We start from the raw sequence: 19,423 nt of genomic DNA on the forward strand, positions 1-19,423 counted from the left end.
ATTTTTGAGCTAAAGATAAGATAATTGAAATATTTAATGAGTAATATAAAATTAACTCCAAAAGTATAGTTATCACATGTACCAGTAAGCATTTACTAGAGAAAAACATATAACACAAGACATGTGGATATATACATATATATTGTATATGTAACAGTACATATATAATATATATAATATTATTAAAATATATAAAAAATGATGCTGCCACGCAGCCAATGGACTGGGAATTTGGAAGAGAGATCCAAGGAATGGGGGGAGCCACCAGCATGAGCTTGAAGGGCAGGGAATATATATATATATACCTAAAAAAGACTGACTCAGAGTGGCTACCCACAGAGTCAGATGAGGAGACGAGGAAGAGTGCAGAGGTCTGTCTGCACACTCGAGACCGAAGGATTTAGTTGGAGGTCTGGAACTCACTGTAGTGTCCTGTGTGAGTCCCTATCAGGAGGCCTAAGGGTCTACAATGGAATACTGAAGAGTCTATATGGGCAGGATGAAGGATCTGTGCCAGAAACCAAGAGTGTGCAGTGGAATGCAGGAGATGACGTCCAAGTGAAGGGGAAGACTGGAGCTCTTCTGAAATCCATTCCCTTTCTCCTTTCCCCTTTATACCCTCCAGGTGAAGAGCTGCGTCAGGGTGGGTCCTCCACACCCTAGGGTGTGTAAATCCAGTGCTGATTTAGTTAAACTTTTCCTACCTAACTTCTCAAAGTGATACAATCAGCTAACACATCTCCTCATATTATAGTTCTTTCTGTGTAAGAGAGTGAAAAGTGCCTGTTACTTAAAATGTGCTAATCCCTTTTTCAGACCTTTTGATCTTGGTCATGTATTAGCCATTTCTTGAAAAAATGAGAATACCCTAGTTTTACATTACTTTCAAAACTATCTGAATATTTGAACTTTGGCCACATCGTGGCCTGTACTGCTTTGTGAAGGTGCTAGTGCTACTATTTGCAGTGGTTACTTGGCCAGACATGCAGAGTGAAGGAAAAGGAGACATGAGAGACTGTGGATCTAGATTATTGAAATAGCAGAACACTGAGATCATCTAGATTAATCTCATAATTTAGGATGAATAGGAGTAGGAGCTCTGATGAAAGTGGGTTGATTTCAATATCTTCATAGAAGGAGGGCAGTTGAAAGATCACTGAATATATCTTAGAATGTATATTCTGTCATTTTTCAGTTCTCTAATTGATACATGATGTTCTTTCTAATCTTGGTGTGACTACCCATCCCTGTGATTGTTAGTTCCTGAAGGTAGTAAACCACTGTGCATATACAGTATGTGAGTGGCCAAGAGTGTGCTTTAAACTGAGCATTATGCACACTTAACTACATGAATGAATAGATAACAAAGTGTGAGTAATCTATTATACATGTGGGTAGCAAGTTTCACTTCATTTTCATGGAAAACTAGTCAAACCCTTCTTTGGGAAGTCTGTCATTCTGGGTTCTTTTCTCTTGGAGATGGGATCTCATTTTATGTGTCCCATGACAGTTTTTCATTACTTTGTTTTTCCTGCTGCATTTTCTCATGATTTGAATATCTGTTGTGTATTTTCTCAGTATTCTAAGTACACTCATTTTAGAGGTTTTCCTTTCCTCCCATATGCTGTGCTCATAATGATTGTCTGCCTTATGTGTTAAGTCCTAATTTTGCTGTTATCTGACTTTTGAATCCAACAGCAAATTCTGAATGTACTTCCCTCGCCAGCCATGTGCTGTCTAGGATCACTGTCCTGTTCACTCACCAGAGGCACATTTTCTATGACTTGCTGGCATGGGTTCAATACATACTTGGGTTCCAAGATGATCCAAGCCACTGCTCAGTATGCCCAAACAATTGCTTGTCTTACAGCACCATAGCATTTTTTATTGTATAACCAAAGACTTTTTACCTGATAAAGCATTGTCATATATATAGTGCAACCACTTTAGAGAGTACAGGGGTAGGAGCACTTTTGTGAGAAATGTTTAAGAGAAATTCAGGTTGCTTTATTTTATAACTGTATAAGTAATACTTACTTCCAAAGAACATGATGATATTTAGAGTAGTTACGTGGCTTCTCTTCTTGTCTGACCTCTTTTCAAAGCAGAAAAAAATGAATGAATGAAATCTGAGAAGTCGAAGTTCTCTTTGCTTTTTTTCTAAAAGACAGAACTACTTCATCCTCCTTCTGGTCTTCTGAAGCACTGCCTCAGTGTGGCTTTCATGATTCTTTTTTACTGCAGTCTCTTGATTAAAATTAGAATTCTAGGTGAAATATGATATTTTTGGAGCTATAGTATATTCCATTCAAGATTGATTTGTTTTATGCCCATTGAATTGTTTTTATGAAGGCAATTCCCCCTTTTATATTTCTGTAAATTTTTCATATTTCTGTTGACTATGTAGCTAAAGATATATATTTCTTGACTGTAAAACATTGCATTAGTTTCAGCTTCATATGTTTTGGTTTCAAATTCAGATCTCTGTAGTGAGGCTAACTTAGTTCATTCCAACAAAATATTTTAAGGTCTTTTTATTAAAGTAAGAATTAGAATAATTGTCATTATTTATAAAATACTGATTAATATAAAAAGAACACCAAAGAAATTATAATAACCATAAATTGAAAGTAGAAAGTACCTAAAAATTCATGAATATCAAATAAAATATGCCTCAATAAATACTGTGTGTAGCCAACTCATATTTTAGAACAGAATTTGAAAGGTTGTTTTTAACATCGAAATAAGCCTACAAACTAGAAAAGTCTTAATTAAACTGCTGATCAAGTAATTATAAATATATTTTTTAATTTGTTAAGAAATAGCAAATGGGGATCAGTAGTGTGTCTAATACTATGTCTCTAATTTGCTGTTTATTTCAGTGAATCTGTCAGATTTGTAGTTGCAATGTAAAAACAGATTTGTAGTTGGGGCAATGTAAAAACAGTTCATATGGTCAAAATAACAGCATGCAATTATGTTAAGGATTATTATATTGAGCAACAGGATCACTATTGGCTTTTGGCTGTGTATATTCTTAGTTTTTTGGTACTTTGACACTGTACACCACTAAACAATGCTGGCTGTCTGGAATTTGGCATTGATTGTTATATTCAAAATGGGCCATGGAAACTACAATGTGGGTTATATGGGTTATACTGCCCCCAGTTTAAATTAACTAGTATACTTTAAGGGCCAGTAGAAATTTTCTGTAACAGATATGTAATAAATCTTTTAAGCTTCATGGTCCATAAGATCTCTTTCACAACCACTTAACTCTGCTGTTGTAGCCTAAAAGTAGCTATAGATAACACAAAGAAGAGTAGCTGTGTTCCAATAAAACTTTGTTTACAAAAACAGTTACTAGAAAGATTTAACCTGTGGGCTATATTTGCCAAGCATTTCACATATTTCATGCCTTCCCCATTTGAACAGAAGAAACGGCACTTGGAAAACAGTTAGAAGAATTAGGAGTTTGGTTACTAAAATATGAAATTATACTATTTTAACTAAAGTAGAGGTTTTTTTTGTTTTGTTTTGTTTTGTTTTTTTGAGTACCAAGGATCAAACTTGGGACCTTGTGCTTGCAAGGCAGGTGGCAGATCCACTGAGCTAAAACCCTGGCCCAAAAGAAGGGTGGTTTTAATCTTGGCTAACCAAGTACATTTATGTAATAGGAGACCAACATGCCTCAGTGTTTCTTCTCTAGTACCTCAGCCATTATCACTTTCTTCCCTCATTGTCACATACAGATGCAGTTGAGTCATGTCTAGTTACAATCATGCATGGAGGACAGGGAATAACATATTTGAATATTCTCCAAGAGGGCCTTTCTCAGAAATCCTCAGTAGATTTGCTCTCAGATCTCATTTGGAAACATTCCCAAACTTTATGTAAAAGGGGAAAGAGTCCATGTATTCAGCATAGGATAATTATGGTTATCTTCTGTGGGCTGGAAAGTGAACCTTAACCTAGACCTGTGAATATGCAGTATTTTAAAGAATTATACTTGTGTGTAAAGAAGATTGGGTGGCTTTGAGGCAGAGAGAGAGAGTACAGGGAAGTATTTGTAAGGCACAATATTTTATATTACTCTTTAAATATATCAAATGTATCTTAGCTGTTATTTGTGGCCATTAAATTCTATAATTGATCAGAGGAGAGAGAAGAGCATAGATCAACATTTTACCTATTGATTGAAGGTCATCTAGGTTTACTTTTTGAGAATCCATTAAGTATTGATGTCTGCTACATTGAGGTCAGTAAACCAGTATATGAAAAATTCTGCTGAGTATTCGTTAACAAATGTTACTTAAGAAAGGTGGTAAATAAGCCAAAAGATACTCATATACATGAGTATGTCATTAGGTTTGTTTTGTAATAATTTTTAAAATGTGTTGAAAAACATTCTAACTGAAATGTTGTTATTAACTTTTTTTTCTCATTGAGTTTATTGGTACATTTTAGTTATACAGTACAGTTACATTCATCATTAGGATCTTGTACCTTTACATGACAGGTCTTGGTTCTCATTTTTTTCCCCTTGTCCCTGCCGTCTCTTCACCCTCCTCCCTTCCCTATTTACAAATACTTTATTTCCATTTTTTTATTTTCTTATTTTTTTCCTTTTCCCTTATTTCCTTTCCCCTACCCTTCCCATTTCCCCTACACCTTTAGCCCTTTTCTTCCTATTTCACATTGTCAATTATATTCTTAGGATCTTGTAGTTTTTCACACCAGAGAAACTATTCATATTTATACATGCATGACTTACTTATTTCACTTAGGAGTATATCCTCAATATACATCATTTTCCTATGAATGAATCTAATTTCTCATTCTTTATGCCTGAGTAGTATTCCATTTTATAGAAAACCCACATCTTTATCCAGTCTCCAACTGATGGGCAAATGATCTGTTTCCAAGTTTTAGCTATTACAAACTGGGCTGCTATAAATATAGGTGCGCATATATCTCTGGTATGATTCTTTTAATTCTTTTGGAAAGATACCCAGCAGAAGGATGGCTGGGTCAAATGGAACCTCTAATCTCAGCTCTTTGAGATATCTCCATATTGATTTCCATAGTGATTGCACCAGTCTGCACTCCCACCAACAATGGAGAAGGGTTCCTTTTTCCCCACAACCCTGCCAACATTTGTTATTGATGGATTTCTTGATAGCAGCCATTCTTTGTGGGGTGAGGTGGAATCTCAGTGTTGTTTTCATCTCATCTCTCTAATGACCAGTGATGTGGAACATTTTTTCATATATGTACTTGCTGCTTTTACTTCTTTGTCTGAAAAATGTCTATTCATTTAATTTATTGCCAGATGGAATCCAGAAGACAAACTGGTTCTTGGATTCATATAGTTGCTGCCTATCTTTGTTACTTTTCTCTTTTCTAAGACAAAATACCTGTCATATGAAGTTAAGGGAGGAAAGGTTTATTTAGCTCAGTTTGTAGAGGTTTCAGTCCATAGTCAGCTGGCTCTAAGGAAAGGCAGCATGGCAGAAGAGCATCACAAAGAAGTAATGTTCATGGTGTGGTAAGTATAAGTCAGCAAAACAGAAAGCAGCAAGAGAAACAGCAGGCCTGCTTTCCCTCTCTGTCATTACATTATATCCAGCTATAAACCTATTGATTGGTGCCACCCATGCCCAGGGTAGGGCTTCCACTGTCCACACTCAGAACTATGCTCCATTTATTTACCACACATCTTTGATCTCAGTATCACACACCCTAGATCCAGTCACCTCCAAAAAGCCCCATGTATAAGTGCACAAGGCTTTATTGGGACATCTAGATACAAGTCATAACATTGCCCCAAAATTTCAAGTGCAGCAAGCAATTTGCCAATAAAATTATTTAATGAGCAGGAGAAAACTAGAAACTAATTTTCTTGTCTTCAGATGCTATGGCAAAATGCTTGCACAGAAGTCCGTATACTTTTTGGTATTGAGGGCTCTGAGCCAAGTTCTAAAATTTTTCCTGGAGCTTTTACTGAATTTTGAACACTTTAAACTGTCAGTACTGAGGCTGAGTAAATACTTTTAGAGTAAGATAGTGACTTTTAAGGAATGACCTTGCAATATTTTATGGGTATTTTCATTAGACGTTGTTTTGCAATGCTCTGACATCAAGTCAATTTGAAAGTGGCTACTTTTTATGTCAATCATTTAAATATCTGTTTGTTCAAAATATTATATTCATAGTGCTGTCCTAAAGGACTTTAGTGTTCTTGTGTAAAAGAGATAATTGAACAATTAGATTAGAATGTAATTTGTGGCCCACTAGAGAGAAGCACAGATACTCTGAGAATAGATCAAGAAATGATACCTGGCTTAACTCTCAGTGAATAATTGAGAGTAATGAAAGTAAGGAGGACAAAGAGTTTCCCTGCAGAAAGACTGGTACAAAAAAAAAAGGTTTAGAGTTGACAGAATATAGGATGTTTGGAGAATAGCTAGCAACTCACAGATTGAGAATTCACAACGAATGCTGATTGGCGAGTCTATAAGGGGACAATTGAAATATCTGCAAATTTATTCTTAGGCCAGTGTTCCCTAACATTTTTGGCACCAAGCTGATTCATGGAAGACAATTTTCCCATGCATAGAGTTGGAGTGAGATTTCTATTTTTTTAGTTCCTTTTTTCATTAGTATATACATAATAATTATATTCCCCAGCAGTATATCAATGCCTCAACTCCATCTTATATCATCATCAGTCTTATATTTTTCATAAAGAGAATACTACCTAGATTCCTCACATGTACAGTTCACAGTGGGATTCGTGTTCTTATGAGAATCAAATTCTGCTGATCTGAGAAAGTAGACCCCAGGCAGTAATGCTACGGATGGGGAAGCCTGTAAACAGAGATGAAGCTTCACTCCCTTGTCTGCCACCCACCTTCTGCTGTGATATCTGGCTCCACTGAGCCACAGGAAACCCTGCAGTTTAGGTAGTGAATACTTAGAGTATGAAAGAATATGAGATTTCATCCAAGGTTGTTCAGAGGGAGAATGAGATCATATATTTATGTTTTTAAAAAAACTATATGGCCACAATATAGAGAAGCATGAGAGGTAGCTATGGCTGAAAGCAATAGGGCCAGGTGAGAGATTGTTTCAGTAGCCTAAGCAAGAAATGATGAGAGCCTTCATTAAGGCAGTGTGGACAGAGAAAAAAAGAAGTGATGGCTGTGAAATGTGTGGCTTTCTTCTATTTGATGACCTTTTATTATAAGAAGTGAGAAATAGGAAATAAATCAAAAATGACATCTGTTTCTAGCAAGGCTTGGTAAATAAATGCTACTTCACTTCATAGACATAAGTTGTTTTGATCTGTCTTGTGGGAAAATGAGGACATTTTCAAGCAATGTTGATTCAAGGCATTTGTAAACCAATTAAATGGGTATAAGGAGGCTGAAACTAGGCAGTAGCTGTGAGATAGAGAAATAGATTCAGAAATTTTCAGAATAAAATAAGCCACTGATATGAATTAGACCTCTCAGAGGCTACATGAAAAAGAGTGACAAAAAAAGACAATGATATATAGGGTTACAGTGTATAAGCATAGATATAGAACAGGAGACACAAAGAGGACTAAAAATAAGATGATGAGAGGGTAGAAGACCAAGAGAAAGTGACATCCTAGAAGCTATGTAAAGAACAATATTGAAAAATACTGCTGTGAAGTTAAATAAGAACTAAAAGGTGGTCCCTATTTTGAGGCAATATAATTTTTTTTAGATAAGGAATGTTTGATCATTATATAAATATCATGAATGTATAGTGAAAAATATGTATAATTATGCATAATTTGTCATTCCAAATCCCATCACCCAACATAACTACAGTTAAAATTTTAATATTTATCTTTCCAGAATTTTTCTATATGCAAATATAGTCTCTATATCAAGATATATATCTATATATAACAAAATGAGTTCACACTATAAAAATAAGGGATGCTGCCCAAATTTTTTGTCATCTTTGCCCAGAGACCATGATAATCTGCTCTACATCTTTCCAATTTTAGTATGTAAGCTGGTGAATCACATGGTATTAATTGCACTAAGAAGCTAGGGGATCATTTGTAACTTTGCAAGGCTAATTTTGGTAGAATGTTGAGGTCAAAGGCCAGGTTGTTTTGGGTGGTAAAGAAATACACAGTGCAGTAATGGAACAGGCATATTATGTATAAATATATTACATTTATTACATACATTTCAAGAAGCTAGGCTGCAAAGGCAAAGGGAAGGATAGAATGTCAAGAGGGTAGTAGGAAGGAGAGGGATTTTTGCATGTGTGTTTTAATTTGTTAGTTGCACATGATTTTCAACTGGCTGGAAATATAAAAGGGTTGAGGATGCAGAGAAGAAGATGTGTCCATGAAGTAAGGCCCCAGGAGTTCAGAAGGTGGGATGTAGAAATGAAGTACCAAGGCTCATCTAACAATATGGCCATTGGCAAGGAGGTTATTAAGGGGTGGAAGCAGATGCTGATAAATTTGCAGATGTGTTACCTGAGGTAATTGCATTCCACTGAAGGTGTCTGATACCCACCTTACCGAATATTTTTATGTTTTTTTTTAATTTGCATGGAACAAAGAATGGTCATACTGGATTAGATCTATTATTTGTTCATTTATATTTCGAGACTGATGGAATGCCTGTTAGAAAAAAAAAATGCATGTCAGAAAGGTCTAGTGTCCCTAACAAGCTGTGAGGTTAAAAACAGTCAACACTTTAGGTACCTTAATGACACATTTAGGATTTGTTAATTTGTTTGTCTGCTTTCTGTGGCTGTGATAAAATATCTAAGAAAATCAACTGTAAGAGGAAAGATTTCTTCTGGTTTGTGGTTTCAAAGGTTTGTGCTTGACTGGTTGTATTGCTTTTAGACCTGTGACAAGGCAGAAATATCATGGTAGAAATTCATGAGAGAGACAGAGAGAAAGGTAAAGAAGGAGGGAGGGCGACAGAGAGAGTCAGAGACAGACAGACACAGATAGAAGTTAAAGGCAAAGGACAGCATGCACCATGAAGGTCCTGCACCCAAATATCCACTCCTTTCAACTAGGCACACTTCCTCAGTTTCAGTCACCTCCCTTGAGGCAGTAAATTGTGAGCCCTTCTATACATTGATCAGAACCCATCAGTGGATTAATCAGAGCCCTCAAGTTACCAAGTTACCAAAAACCCCTGTTGCTGCTCTGGGGCTAACATCTTCAACAAAAGAGCCTTTGAAGACAGTCCAGATTCAAACTATAACAATTATCCCACAGCTCTGTGTAGTTTATTTTTTAAAAAATAATTTTTACTGGTACAATTAAGGTATACAATATAATGACATTCATCATTGGAAATGTGCACTTTTATATAATCCATCTTGGTTTTTATGTTTTCCCCATTCCCCTGCCCTCCCTTCAACCACTGCACCCTTCCCTATCTACAAAGACTTTGTTTCCATTTTTTTCTTTTTTTCACATTAAATCCATAACCTTCTTTCTTTCCCCTACCCTTCCAACTTCTTCTTCCCCTTTACACCTTTTCTTCCTATTTCACATTATCTATTTTACCTTTTAGTCCTTATTTACACTTTCAGTTTCTCATATTAGAGAAACTATTTGGTCTTTACACGTGTTGTGTCCTATTTATTTCACTTAACAGTATCACCTCAATGTGCATCCATTTAGCTATAAATGTCTCTAGTTTCTCATTCTTTATGGCTAAGTAGTATTCCATTTTATATTTTAAAACAACCACAAATTTTCTTTTTTGAGTCTCCTGTTGGTGTGAAATTGGGTTGCTTCCAAGTTTTAGCTATCATGAATTGCGCTGCTATGAACATGGGTGCACATATATCACTGTGGTCTGATTCTTTTAATTCTTTGGGGAAGATAACCAGCATGAGGATAGTTAGCTCAAATGGTACCTCCAGTCCTAGTTCTTTGAGGCATTTCCATACCAATTTCCACAACTGGTGGTTGCACCAGTCTCCACTCCCACCATCAGTGGAGTAGGGTTCCTCTTTCCCCACAGCCCTGCCAGCACATTTTATTGGATGATTTCATGATAGCAGCCATTCTTTCTGGAGTGAGGTGGAATCTCAGGGTTGTTTTCATTTGCATCTCTCAAAAGACCATATGTTTATTTGCTATTTCTACTTTGTCTGAGAAATGTCTATTTCAGATGTCCCTTTTTGGATTAGGTCTTTAAATTTAGGAGGTCTGATATTTTAAAGTTCTTTATATATTTTAGTTAGCAGATCTTTGTCTGAGGAAGAGCTGGTGAAGTTTTTCCCACATTGTGGGTTGTCCATTCACACTGTTGGTTGTTTCTCTTGCTATGCAGAAGCTGTTTAATTAAAAAGACACCCCGCTTGTTGTCTGTTTTTGCTAGTTAATGGACAACTGAGGTTTTGTTCATAAAATCTTTTCCTACACCAATGTCTTCAAGAGTTCTGCCTAATCTCTCTTCCAGAGTGTGTCTAGAGTTGTTTCTGCTTCTTCTAATCTGTTTTCCTGGTCCTCAAGTCTGTTTCTTTGCCAGTATCATGCTGTTTTTATCACAGTAGCTTTGTAGTATAGTTTCAAGTTGGGGATTGTGGCACCCGCTACCTTGTCTTTATTGCCTAGTATTGCTTTTGCTATTCTAGGTCTCTTCTTGTTCCAAATTAATTTTTGGATTGTTTTCTCAAGGTCTGTGAAGTATGTTTTTTGGTTTTCAATTTGGATTGCATTAAATCTATACAGAAGTTTTAGAAGTATGGCCATTTTCTCTATGTTGGTTCTTCTTACCCAGGAGCAAGGGGTGTTTTTCCATTTTCAGATATCCTCTTCAGTCTCTTTTTTCAGAATGCTATAGTTTTCAGAGTAGAGGTCTTTGATTTCTTTCATTAGGTGGATTCTTATGTAAATCTATTTTTTGGATGCTATTGTGAATGGAATTGTTTGCCCTATTTCTTTCTCAGTGAGTTTGTTTTTTTATGTATAGGAATGCTATTCATTTTTGTGTGTTGACCTTGTATCTAGCTGCTCTGCTGAATTTGGTTATTAAGTCTAGAAGATTTTTGGTGGAGTTCTTGCAGCCTTCTAATTAGAGTGACATATCATCTGCAAATAATTTGACTTCTTCATTTCCTGTCTTTATTCCTTTTATGTCTTTCTCTCATCTCATTGCTGTGGCTAATGTTTCCAAAACTATATTGATCAGGAGCGGTGATAGTGGATATCCTTGTCTTGTTCCTGATTTTAGTGTGAAGGATTTCAATTTTTGACCATTTAGTATGATATTGGCTGTTAGTTTTTCATAGATAGCCTTTATCAAGTTGAGGTAGAAATCATCTGTTCCATTTTTTGGAGGTTTTTTTTTATCATAAATGCATGTTGGATTTTGTCAAATGCTTTCTCTGCATCTATTGAGATGATCATATGGTTTTGTCCTTTACTCTGTTAATGTAGTGTATTACATTTATGGATCTGCATATGTTGAACCATCCCTGTATCCCTGGGATGAATCCCACTTGGTCAGGGTGTATGATCTTCTGCATTCTATTTGTTAATATCTTCCTAAGGTTTTCACATTTATGTTCATTAGTGAGATTGGACTATGGCTCTGTTTTTCAGTTGGGTCTTTCTCTGCTTTGGGGTTTAAGTGATGCTTGCTTCTAGGAATGAATTTGGGAGTACTGTTTCCCTTTTAATTTCATTGAAGAATTTAAGCAGTAGTGGTAGTAGTTCCTCTCTAAATGTCTTGTAGAATTCAGCAGTGAAGCCATTAGGACCTGGACTTTTCTTAATTGGTAAGTTTTTATTTAGGTTTTCAATTTCATTGATTGGTATTGCATCATTTAGAATTTTTAGATCATTTTATTCAACTTTGATAATTCATATGTATCTAGGAATCTGTCCATGTCTTCTGTATTTGCCATCTTATTGGTGTATAGGTTCCTCAAGTAGGTATTGATTGTCCTCTGGATTTCTGCTGGTTTTGTCATAATTTCACCCTTTTTATTCCAAATTCCATGGATTTGGGCCTTTTCTGTTCCTTTATTTGATAAGCTTGGCTAAGGGTTTGTCAATTTTGTTTCTACTTTCAAAGAATCAACTCTTGGCTTCATTCTTTTTTTTGTATTGTTCTGTTAGTCTCCATTACATTGATTTCTTCTCTGATCATTATAATTTCCTCCCTTGTACAAGCTTTGGGTTTGTTCTGCTCTTCTTTTTGTAGAAGCTTGAGGTTCAGCATCAGGTTGTGTAATTGAGCTTGCTCTGTTTTCCTCATGAGTATTCACTGCTATGAATTTCCCTTGTAAGACTGCTTTCATTCTGTCCAATTGATTCTGATAATGTTATATTGTCTTTGTCACTTAATTGTAGGAACTGTCTGATTTCCTTAATTTCCTATGTGAACCACTGGTTATTCAGAAGTGTGTTGTTCAGGGCTAGGGATTTAGCATAGTGGTTCTCCCACCTGCTTCTCAAGCTCAAGGTCCCGAGTTCAATCCCCATTACCAACCAACACACAAACAAAAACAAATGTGTTGTTCAATTTCCATGTGTTTATGAAATTCTTGCAATTTCTTTTGCTATTGATCTCCAATATCATTGTGCTATGGTCTGGTAATACATAGGGAATCACTTCAATTCTTTTGCACTTACTTAAACATGTTCTATGAATGAGTATGTGGTCTACTTTGGAGAATGATCTATGTACAGCTGAGAGTAATTTATATTCTGATTTTGTGGGGTGTAACACTCTGTAAAAATCTGTTAAGTTCATTTGTTCAAGCGTTTGAGTTCTAGTATTTCATTATTATTTTTTTTTTGGTGTGCTTTATCCATTTGTAACAGTGGGTTACTGAGGTCCACCACTACTACTGTATTAGTGCTTTTATTTTGCATGTCTGCTAGTATTTTTTTATATAGTTGGGTGCTGTAGTGTTTTGTGCATATATATTTATGATTGTCATGTCTTTCTCTTTGGATTGTTCCTTTTACAGGGATGTAGTGTGCTTCTTTGTCTCTCTTAATCAGTGTTGGTTTGAAATTCACTTGATCCGCAAAGAGGATAGCTACTCCTTCTTTTTTTGGGTTTCTGTCACATAGAGTATTATTTCCACCCTTTAACTTTCAGACCATTAGTTTCATTTTTAATTAAGTGTGCTTCTTGTTAAGTATATTGTTGGATCTTACTTCTTGACCCATTCTGCCAGTCTATTTCTTTTGATTGGTGAATTGAAACCATTAAAATTAATGGTTGTAACTGATGTGTATTGACTTATCCTTGTCATGGCTTTTGTTGTTGTTGTTGTTGTTGTTCTTGTTGGATTCTCCCCCTTTGCAATTAAACTCTTTTTGTGCCTGCTGGATTCCATTCTGCTAGGCTTCCTGGGGTTGTGATCCTCATTGTCTTTTCCTAGGATATTGTTTAAAATTTTTTGGAGTGCTAGTTTGGTATTCACGAAGTTCCTAAGGTGCTCTTTGTCATGAAAGTATCTTATTTCTCCAACAATTTTGAAAGATAGTTTTGTAGGTTGCATCAGTATGGATTGGAGGTTATTTTCCTTTAGGGCTTCAAATACATCATTCCACACTCTTCTTGTCTTGAGGGTTTGTGTTGAGAAGTCTTCTGTGATTCTAATGGCCTTTCCTTTATATGTAATTTGTTTCTCTTCTCTGCTTGTAGAACTTTGTTCTTCTCTTGGGTTTCTGGAATCTTAACTATTGTATGGCTCTGTGTAGATTTATTTTGATCGTAGCTAGTTGCAGTCCTATAAGCCTCACTTATCTGTATGTCAAGTTCTTTTCCTCTATTTAGGAAGTTTTCTGCCATGACTTCTGTGAAGATTTTTTTTATGTCATCTGCACTCTGTCCTGTTTCTTCATTGACTCTGATCAGTCTTATGTTATTCTTCTTTGAATCATCTAGGAGCTGCTGGATTGATGTTTCATGGTCCCTTACTATTTTTAAGAAATTTTTCTTTTCCTGGTCACTAATTTTAATCCTATCTTCTATATCTGAAATGCTGCCATCGAATTGGCTCTTTCCTGCTGTGTAAACTTTCAATGGTGTTTTTAATCTCCTGGAAATCTGTTTGCACCTGTTTCATGGATTCCACTTGTTTCCTATGTTGGGATTCCATCATGTTTCTCATTTCCTCTATTTTTAAAAAATCTGCATCTGCTCTAGATATATGGATCACATCTTGTACTATGGGCACAATCTCTGCTGTTAGCTGAGAAATTATTTCTGATTTCATTTTTTCCAGGTCCTCCTTCATAGTGTCATATTTTCCATCTTGTTGCCCTTTGGGGTTGCCTCACATGATCTGGAAGTCTGGTTTTGAGACTTATTTCTGTGTCTTCTCATTTCAATGGATGCAGCCCTATTGTGCCTTTCTTGAGGAAACTTTTTGCTCACCCGATGGTCTTCCATTCTCAGCAAGCCACTGAGCAGCCTTTATTCTGCTGCTCACCAGTGAACCAGTTCCTGGGCTTAGGATGGGTGCCTTCTATATCCCGGAGCTGACCTTTTCTCTGGGTGGACTTCTGGCTGGGGCCTGTGCACACTTGGGATGGTATCTAGCTGTGCCTCTTGCTGGGGCCCTTACATAGCTATTCTGTGAGAGGGCCTTTGGCTGGGGGCTGTTTACCCCAATTCCTCTTGTCTCTGCAGGCTTCTGGCTAGGGTCTCTAAACACAATAGCCTCTGGCTATTGTTTGTGTGTCTGTGTAGTTCTTTTCCAGGTGGGCCCTTGGCTGTGGCAGATGGTATGGTGGGTCTCTGGCTGAAACTTGTGAACCTGTGTAGCTCTTTTCTAGGCGGGCCTGTGACTGGGCATGTGTGCCTGCACTTCTTGGTCAAGTGGGGTGGTTGAGATCTGCCTGCAGCCACGCTACTCTGGTCCACACAGCTGCTCCCTGAGATGTGCGCTCACTTACCAATGGTATGGAGGGACTCTAGATCTCTGTGTAGTTTCTCTGTGTTGTCTTATCTTGTTCCTCCCCCTCAAATTTACTAAGAAAGACTTCCAAAAGTCATTGTGGCCAACTTATAGATGATCCCTTTCACAAAATTTCTCATGTGGAACTCAGAAGTGAATCACATGTCAACATAGACCTCAATAATTTGCTTAAGGATGCCACAAAGTTACTTTTCCTGAGCAAAACCAGAACCGTTTTAAAACATAATAAATGAGAACTAGTGGTCCCATTTGAAAAAGTACTGAAAGTATTTTTATAAGATGCTGAAGTAAAAATAAACAAATATATAAACACTGTAATGTTCTCTAAACATGAATATATCATTTTTCTGTTTCTAATAAATACTGAGCAAACAATATATTCTAAAATATATTTAAATATATATTTTAATAAATACTAATCTGTGAGAAAGAGAATTGTTACCAGAAATGAGTAGGTAAATATTTTAGATTGTATTTCCCATGTGCACATTTAAACAATTATGAAGCCATCACCCAATTATAGGCTATAAGTAATAGAAAAGAAGTGAAAAACTTCATTTTTGACAACCCCAGTTTATGATCAAGTGATTATGTCAGACTGATACCTGTTTCGTTGAGAGCCAGGTAAATGTTAAGAACTTCTTTTGCTGATTATTAATATGGTTATGATATAGGGGTCATGAAAAAGGCTCAGAAAGAGGGGGTTAGTATTGGATATTACAGAATGAGAAGAAAGATGTTGGTACCAACTTTGGCAGGAGGCAAGAATCATGTGCTATACTGTAGTGCAGACCTAACTGAAGCAGAGAATTTTTGTTGAAGAAGAATGATCCAGTAGCCCAGGATCAGAAAATGAAGTGTTGGCTTGGTCATAGAGTGCACATAGGATTTGTGGGAGAAAAGAATCTAGTTAGTAATCATTTCAATTCCCTGGAAAAGGAACACCTAAGATAGTTTAGAATGAATTATACAGTGAGACTAAAGGTAAGGAAGGTATTTGGATGACTATTTTGCTGTATTTTGAAAATAAAATTGTTGCGATTTGGGGAGAAAATTGAAGTTACATAATCATGGCATGTGGAATTCTAATTTACAGAACGTTAGAGGGACAAATGACAGGTTAATTGCAAAGGAAGCTATGTTCCCATCAAATAATTTGAAGATACTTTTGGACTCTAGAGATAATTTCTCAAAGTACGTTATCTAGAGCATTAATAGTTTTTGTAATGATCTACTGTGCACATCTGAATTGTGGAAGATAATAAGCAAATACAGCAATGTTAACCTTTGGTTAAATGCGTTTTATTTAGAAGTCTGTGTGCCTGTTAGGATGTTGGAAGCCTAACATGATGTGTAGAATAACTACTCCTTAGCTGGATTTCATTTACATTCACATCCAAATGGGAAAAAAGCCATAATTTAGATGTTTGTTTATGATACAAGATGAATTTAAATGACAAGATTATGAATGTAGTGAAAAGAAAGGAAGTGAACTTGACAGATATTAGATTTCATTTTCAGTTTCAAATTACTGACTTACTATTTGCATCTCCAAGAGTACTGAATTTCTATTAAATTGGTACATCATTTTAAGCCTTATGAATATTGTTAAGTATAAAAACTCATTTAAGTGAGGTATTTTTTTCTAATCAAGAAACTGTAACTATGTTGCATTAGTCTCAGTTTGTCACTTCAAAAAACTAGAGGCTGTGGGGCTTTCTTCACGTACTACTTTTTAGTAAAGTTTTGATTATTTTGGTAGAAAAGAAAGAGGCTCTGAAGAGTATTTAATATGTGTTTTTAACATTATGGAAGCATTTCTTAGTATGGATTTATCTTTTGACATAAAGTATTATTTTAAGCTTTTCAAATATTAGAATATTTTTGCTTAGCAGATTTTCTTTGAGTGGTTTGGTAAAATGTATAGATTTGCCATAAATAAAGGTCTTACAGATGCTATAAAGCTTGGGGGAAATGTTAAGCCTCATTCTAACAGTAGAGAGTACCCCACCCCCTTCCAGTGCAAATAGCAAAGATTACTTGAAAATTGCATACCTCTTAAATGTAAGTAACAGTGATGATGGATCCTATAGTTGCAGCAGCAACTTGCCTTTCCATCTCCTCTCAATTCACTGAATCTGGTCTTTGATGCTTACTATGGAAAGGATAATGATGGGTGATACACTACCTCTTTCTAATCAAAGTAAAATGACAGAAGCTTAAAATGAGTAGTTAATGAATGAAAATAAGAAGCAAGACTTTTTATACTTTATGCAGGAGGTCAAGTCTTTTCCATGTATAAGGCGTCTCCAGGAAATGTGCCAAACAGCATACATCTATTCCTTCCATGTAGACCAGGTGCCCAGTGTACACAGTGGGACTTGGGACACATTTGGTTGCTGATACAGCCTCAACTTTTTAAAAAAGCGTGTCTTACCAAAAAGTACTTGGATATTAGAACTTCTTTCTTTAATTAGCCAGAGAAAATTATAACTGTTGTTTCAGATAACATTTATTAGAAAAGTTATTTTATAGCCCATATGTAGATAACAGAATTATTATGATCACTGGTTTTCTAGTCTCCCCTGTGATACACAATGTCTTTCTGATCACTGCTCCCCCATTGGCATTGTGGTGGTGGTTTAGTATTGCCACAATGGTGCTCAGAGTATGGTTCCTGACCAGAAATAATACCATTATCTACAAATTTGTTACAAATGCACATTCTCTGATCACCCCAGAGGAAGCGAATCAGAAACTTGCTGAACTCCTGGATGAGTTTCAGCAGATTGTGTATGACGATGCCTTTTAGAATATGCACACAAATTTGAGAACCACTTGTAGTAGTTTCCTACTGTTACACGTCTTAGTCACTTTCCTCATTGCTGAAATATAATGCCCAACACACAAGGTTAAATGAGGAAAGTTTTTTTTTTTTTTTTTTTTGTCACATAAAGGAGAAACAGTTCATGGTGGTCAGAAGGCAGTAATGTAGTGAAGAAGCAAAGCAGCAAGCAGGAACAAGCCACACCCTCTTTCTGTCCCTAGTATCCAGGCTACCCACCCTTAGAGCAGATAGCACTCATACCCAGGGTGGGGTGCCCTTAATCCTAATATTGCATCATGAATCAATCCCAGCATCACATCCTTGATCCCAGCATCACACACAGTAGATCCACCCACCTCTGAAAAGTCCTACCTATGAGTAAATGAGGCTTTGGGGGGACATCTAGGTATAAAACTGGTAAACAATTTTTAAAAAGAGAAAATAGAAGGAAAAATGGAAATAAAGAAGGGGAATAAGGGTTGAGGGGAGAGGAGGGAAATGGGGAAAAAAGAATCAAAACATATTATATACAGACACAAATTCACTGATGAATGTGATCGTGATATACATTGAAAGGGTACCAATAAAATTAATATTAAAAATAAGTTAAAAAACAATTTACAAGTAGCTCAGCATCTTAAAAGAACACAATTTTTTAAAATCTCAGTATCTAATGGCCAGAAGCCCAAGTAAATTGCACTGAATTGTCTTAGGATTTCACACACTGCAAACAAGATGTTGATATCCAACTCTGTTCCTTTTAGAAGGCTCTACTTCTGATCTCATTCAGGTGTTGATCAGGTTCAGTTCCAGGTGACTGTAAGACTGAGGTCTATATTTCATTGTTGGCTTTCAGCCAGATACACTCAGCTCCCAGAAGATACTCAAATTTTTTTCATGCTTCTTATGGGGCCCCTCTGGCACCTGGGTCACATTCCTCCCAGTTCAAATCTCTCCCTCCCACCTCTCAGACATCCTCTTCTACTTAATCTCTGTGATTTCTATTCTTACCCTGGCCAGAAGAACATTTTGCTTTTTATAGGTTGATGTTGATTATGTTGGGTCTACTAAGATGATTAGTAACCTTTATTACATATGAAGGTTTCCCTTTACCATTACAATATAACATATTCAGAGCTTAATTAATGGGTCAAGGTCATGATGTCAAAAATTGTCTGTTTGGCATCACTCATCCATAGGGTTTTTGCTTACCTTTGGCAGAGCCCCATGTTGTTCACTGGCTGGCCCATCCTTACAGCCAAACCCGAGGTTACTACGTAAGACCACACATGATTTAAAGAAAGGGAAGTCAAGGCCAGGAAGTGTGACCACATTTTCCAGGAGTCCTCTGTGTAGGTTAGGTCACCTGCTCTTGATGTCTCCCTCATATAATCTGTCGTCATCCCTTTATTTTAATTTGTTTTTCTTTTTATTGAGGTTATTGGTACAATCTAGGTATACAATACAATTACATTCATCATTGGGATTCTGTACCTTTACATGATAGGTCTTGATTCTCATTTTTTTCCCTTGTCCCTGCCCTCCCTTCACCCCCTCCTCCCCTCCCCATTTACAAATACTTTATTTCCATTTTTTCAGTTTCTCATATTTTTTTCCTCT

The 19,423-nt window shown here is 36.3% G+C and overlaps 1 protein-coding gene and 1 non-coding gene across 2 annotated transcripts in view; one reads left to right on the plus strand and one right to left on the minus strand.

Moving 5' to 3' along the window:
- Positions 1–19,423, plus strand: part of Ctnna2 (catenin alpha 2) — a 1,075,894-nt gene that overhangs the window by 83,323 nt on the left and 973,148 nt on the right. The window lies entirely within an intron of this gene.
- On the minus strand, positions 7,963–8,066 carry LOC117286685. Its single transcript, XR_004517824.1, has one exon. It is a non-coding gene; the product is annotated as a U6 spliceosomal RNA (small nuclear RNA).

The sequence above is a fragment of the Fukomys damarensis genome, unplaced genomic scaffold, assembly GCF_012274545.1.
Source record: "Fukomys damarensis isolate Sample0158 unplaced genomic scaffold, DMR_v1.0_HiC HiC_scaffold_2, whole genome shotgun sequence".
NCBI classification, from domain to species: domain Eukaryota; kingdom Metazoa; phylum Chordata; class Mammalia; order Rodentia; family Bathyergidae; genus Fukomys; species Fukomys damarensis.